Consider the following 6,045-nt stretch of genomic DNA (forward strand, 5'->3'; position numbering starts at 1 on the left):
ATCCCCAAAACATGATAAGCTTTCCTTTTCTATTTTCTCATTAAACGGGTGTACTTACACTGTAGTAAGTTGGCAACAGGCCTTGACTCGATAGCATGCGAGTCAAGAATGACATCTACAGGGAAAGGATCCAATTCAGTTACAGGTAGAAGGAACATTTTGCAGTATGATTTATTGGACACAGGAACTGCAACTAAATTGGTTTCAGGAGACTGCATTTGTATTTTGAAGAGAAATTTGCAGTGTCAATTGCGGTCTGTTCCCACCATCTGGCAAGAGACCTTGCTCTCTAGGTCTGCTCCTGAGTACAAACCACACTTGTTGTATATTAGTCATTTTAAATTCAGTTCCTTGATGTTGGGACGTGAAGCAAACCTGTTGCGCTTCAGACACGATGCACACGACCCAGTGTAACGGGCAACACACTATTCAAAGGTTGTCACAGTGCGTGTGTGTGGTTACAGCTGTATTTACACATGTGCCTGTGGGTGTAATTATAGTCATGTGTACTCCTCAGACTGCTGGAATTAAAGAGTGTATAATTGTCTTATGCATCGGGACTGGAACCATAAATTTGTTACTTGCTGCAGCTTGAAAAGCACATTAAAAAAAACAGCACAACAAAGAAATACACAATAAATTATCAGTTCTTCTAAATAAACCAAACCATGGTGGTGCAAGTCAAAGCACTCAGCAGTGCAAGCTTAGTGCAAAGTCCATAGTAATTCGATGCTAACATAAGGTTATGGTTAGTTTTACAGCGTGCTTCAAGAGTCCGATGATTGATGGGGAGAAGCTGTTCTTGAACAGTTCGTTCCCACCTACCTCCAGCATATCTTTCATGCCCTCGACCATTTTAACAACTTCCAATTCTCTGCGTCCATCCCCCTCATCTTTATGACACTAGTCTTGAGGTCCTCCACTTTTTTTGTAAACAAAATCTCAACCAGGTCCCCTCCACCAACATTCATCTGCCTGGCAGGACTTGTTCCGACCCTCGACCATTCTACCTGCTTTCTACAAATCAAACTTATAGCCATGGGTACTCCCATGTGCCTCAGCCATGTTTGTTTTTACATTGATTTTGTGGAATAGTTCTCACTCCAAATCTACTCTCGTGCCCTCCCCAACACTTCCTCCATAACATTGACGACTGAATTGCTACTACTTCCTGCACTTGTGCAGAACTCATTAGTTTTAACACCTTTGCCAGCGGCTTCCACCCTTCCTTTTCTGGATCTCTTTTGTCTTCAATTCAGAGGACAAACTAGCCACCAATATCTACTATAAATCTACGGACACCCACAGATACCTTCATTACATCTCATCCCATCCTGTCTCCTGTAAGGACACCAGCCCATCTCTGTTTCCATGTCTCTGCTGCATCTGTTCGAAAGATGATGTCTCCCACTCGAGGACTTCTGGAATGTCCTTCAGGAAGCACACATTTACACTCTGCTTACTAGAGATGCTGGGAATCATGAATAAAGAGGAAGGAAGGTCACATAATGGACAGGTCAATAGCAACACGAGAAGAAAGCTGAGGCAGTTCTATAGTCCCCAATTCTACAGTGAACCATCAGGAGAACAGAACAAGCAAATGGGGATGTCAGTTACCAAGTATTTTGGAACTGACATCTTGTGAAACGTACACAAGGAACTTCAGATGCTGGAATCTTGAGTAAACCACAAAGAGCTAGAGTAACACAGTGAGTTAGGCAGCATCTGAGGGAAATGAACAGATGCCTAATGAGATAATCGTCAGCAGTAACTCTGGAGACCAACCATTGGAGAAGAAGTGGTTAATATCTGAGTGCAAGCAGTAGCTTTTGGAAGCTGTGAAGGGGTGGGAGATTGCAACATTCACTTAGTCCACCCTGTTTCGACAAATGCAATCAACCTTGCGTGCACAATCAAGTAAGATCAAATAGAACAAGTTGGCCTACAACTTTAGGCTGTGCACGCCATACGCAAGAAGAAGCTGAGAAAATAATGTGTTGTATTGTTTGCTGCATTTAATTAGCAACACCAATTCTACACTTTCAAACTACCAGTCTTTGGCATCATCCACAGCTTTCATCCCCCCCAGCCATGATAACCATAGCTGCAACATTCTCCAGTCTCTAATACCTATGGGCACAAATCGCTAATACCAACAATGTATTTTCCCGGTCTCCAATAGCTATACCCTCTGGTATTTGCTCTTTCCACACAGGCAGTCTCTGATTCCATCCGCAGCCTCTGATTCATAATTTATGGCACTACTGAACCCCTTAATTCCCCAATCCTCGTTACCCATTTTTCTGAGATCCCAAACCCTGTATAAGGGGGGTGTCGAATGGGATAGTGGAGGATGGAGTTAAAGGGAAAGGGTTTCTTAAATGTGTGAGCGTAGAGACAGAGGGGTGTAAAATGAGGGTAGAAGCAATAGGTAGCAAGGTGAAAAGTAAAAGTGGCAGGCAGACAAAACCAGGGCAAAAATCAAAAAGGGCCACTTTTCAACATAATTGTATAAGGGGTAAGAGTGTTGTAAAAACAAGCCTGAAGGCTTTGTGTCTCAATGCAAGGAGCATTCGTAATAAGGTGGATGAGTTGAATGTGCAGATAGCTATTAATGACTATGATATAGTTGGGATCACGGAGACATGGCTCCAGGGTGACCAAGGCTGGGAGCTGAACATCCAGGGATATTCAATATTCAGGAGGGATAGAGAGAAAGGAAAAGGAGGTGGGGTAGCGTTGCTGATTAGAGAGGAGATTAACGCAATGGAAAGGAAGGACATTAGTTTGGAGGATGTGGAATCGGTATGGGTAGAGCTGCGAAACACTAAGGGGCAGAAAACGCTGGTGGGTGTTGTGTACAGGCCACCTAACAGTAGTAGTGAAGTTGGAGATGGTATCAAACAGGAAATTAGAAATGCGTGCGACAAAGGCAAAACAGTTATAATGGGTGACTTCAATCTACATATAGATTGGGTGAATCAAATTGGCAGGGGTGCTGAGGAAGAGGATTTCTTGGAATGTATGCGGGATAGTTATCTAAATCAACATGTAGAGGAACCAACGAGAGAGCAAGCTATTTTAGACTGGGTATTGAGTAATGAGGAAGGGTTAGTTAGCAGTCTTGTTGTACGTGCCCCCTTGGGCAAGAGTGACCATAATATGGTTGAGTTCTTCATTAGGATGGAGAGTGACATTGTTAATTCAGAAACAATGGTTCTGAACTTAAAGAAAGGTAAGTTTGAGGGTATGAGACGTGAATTGGCCAAGATTGACTGGCAATTAATTCTAAAAGGGTTGACGGTGGATATGCAATGGAAGACATTTAAAGACTGCATGGATGAACTACAAAAATTGTTCATCCCAGTTTGGCAAAAGAATAAATCAGGGAAGGTAGTGCATCCGTGGATAACAAGGGAAATCAGGGATAGTATCAAAGCGAAGGATGATGCGTACAAATTAGCCAGAAAAAGCAGCATACCGGAGGACTGGGAGAAATTCGGAGACCAGCAGGAGGACAAAGGGCTTAATTAGGAAAGGAAAAATAGATTATGAAAGAAAACTCAGGGAGCATAAAAACTGACTGCAAAAGTTTTTATAGCTATGTGAAAAGAAAGAGATTAGTTAAAACAAATGTAGGTCCCTTGCAGTCAGAAACAGGTGAGTTGATCATGGGGAACAAGGATATGGCGGACCAATTGAATAACTACTTTGGTTCCGTCTTCACTAAGGAAGACATAAATAATCTGCCGGAAATAGCAGGGGACCGCGGGTCAAAGGAGTTGGAAGAATTGAGTGAAATCCAGGTTAGCCGGGAAGTGGTGTTGGGTAAATTGAATGGATTAAAGGCCGATAAATCCCCAGGGCCAGATAGGCTGCATCCCAGAGTACTTAAGGAAGTAGCTCCAGAAATAGTGGATGCATTAGTAATAATCTTTCAAAACTCTTTAGATTCTGGAGTAGTTCCTGAGGATTGGCGGGTAGCAAACGTAACCCCACTTTTTAAGAAGGAAGGGAGAGAGAAAACGGGGAATTACAGACCAGTTAGTCTAACATCGGTAGTGGGGAAACTACTAGAGTCAGTTATTAAAGATGGGATAGCAGCACATTTGGAAAGTGGTGAAATCATTGGACAAAGTCAGCATGGATTTACAAAAGGTAAATCATGTCTGACGAATCTTATAGGATTTTTCGAGGATGTAATTAGTAGCGTGGATAGGGGAGAACCAGTGGATGTGGTGTATCTGGACTTCCAGAAGGCTTTCGACAAGGTCCCACATAAGAGATTAGTATACAAACTTAAAGCACACGGCATTGGGGGTTCAGTATTGATGTGGATAGAGAACTGGCTGGCAAACAGGAAGCAAAGAGTAGGAGTAAACGGGTCCTTTTCACAATGGCAGGCAGTGACTAGTGGGGTACCGCAAGGCTCAGTGCTGGGACCCCAGCTATTTACAATATATATTAATGATCTGGATGAGGGAATTGAAGGCAATATCTCCAAGTTTGCGGATGACACTAAGCTGGGGGGCAGTGTTAGCTGTGAGGAGGATGCTAGGAGACTGCAAGGTGACTTGGATAGGCTGGGTGAGTGGGCAAATGTTTGGCAGATGCAGTATAATGTGGATAAATGTGAGGTTATCCATTTTGGTGGCAAAAACAGGAAAGCAGACTATTATATAAATGGTGGCCGACTAGGAAAAGGGGAGATGCAGCGAGACCTGGGTGTCATGGTACACCAGTCATTGAAAGTAGGCATGCAGGTGCAGCAGGCAGTGAAGAAAGCGAATGGTATGTTAGCTTTCATAGCAAAAGGATTTGAGTATAGGAGCAGGGAGGTTCTACTGCAGTTGTACAGGGTCTTGGTGAGACCACACCTGGAGTATTGCGTACAGTTTTGGTCTCCAAATCTGAGGAAGGACATTATTGCCATAGAGGGAGTGCAGAGAAGGTTCACCAGACTGATTCCTGGGATGTCAGGACTGTCTTATGAAGAAAGACTGGATAGACTTGATTTATACTCTCTAGAATTTAGGAGATTGAGAGGGGATCTTATAGAAACTTACAAAATTCTTAAGGGGTTGGACAGGCTAGATGCAGGAAGATTGCTCCCGATGTTGGGGAAGTCCAGGACAAGGGGTCACAGCTTAAGGATAAGGGGGAAATCCTTTAAAACTTTTTTTCACACAGAGAGTGGTGAATCTCTGGAACTCTCTGCCACAGAGGGTAGTCGAGGCCAGTTCATTGGCTATATTTAAGAGGGAGTTAGATGTGGCCCTTGTGGCTAAGGGGATCAGAGGGTATGGAGAGAAGGCAGGTACGGGATACTGAGTTGGATGATCAGCCATGATCATATTGAATGGCGGTGCAGGCTCGAAGGGCCGAATGGCCTACTCCTGCACCTAATTTCTATGTATATGGCCCTCAGGACCCCTGATGGCCCTTTCTCCAATGCAACCAAACCCTAATACACCATTGTCCCTTGTCCTTAATGCCCATAACTGTCCCATCGAGCCTGCTTGCCCCATCCTGGCCTGATTCGTTATATCCCACTGCTTTGTTCTTCATCCTTTATTTTCTCTTTTGGTTTGATTTATTATTATCACGTGCAGAGGTACAGTGAAATACATTGTTTACATATTTTATATTTTCCTTGATCTTTGTCCCTTGATCTCTCGTTTTCACACCTTACCCTTCCCATATCTCTATGTCTCCCTCTCCCCTGACTCTCTATCTGAAGAAGAGTCTCAACCCAAAACATCGCCCATTCCTTCTATCCAGAGATGCTGCAGTTACTCCAGCACATTGTGTCCATGTCTGGTGTGTTTTATTGTTTGCTGCATTTAATTACCAACACCAATTTGACATCATGCTAAGGACTACATTTTCTGGACGGTCTAGATGACTAATTCAGTGATTATACCCCAGTGCCTGCTGCAACATCCCTGACCTAAGGCCCCAATCCGATGCCTCGGCCCAAAACCTGAAACCCCAATTCCTAATAATCTATCCCAGTCCCTAATGGCCCATTCCCTGACACCCCAT

Source organism: Amblyraja radiata, chromosome 24 (assembly GCF_010909765.2).
Source record: "Amblyraja radiata isolate CabotCenter1 chromosome 24, sAmbRad1.1.pri, whole genome shotgun sequence".
Lineage (NCBI taxonomy): Eukaryota > Metazoa > Chordata > Chondrichthyes > Rajiformes > Rajidae > Amblyraja > Amblyraja radiata.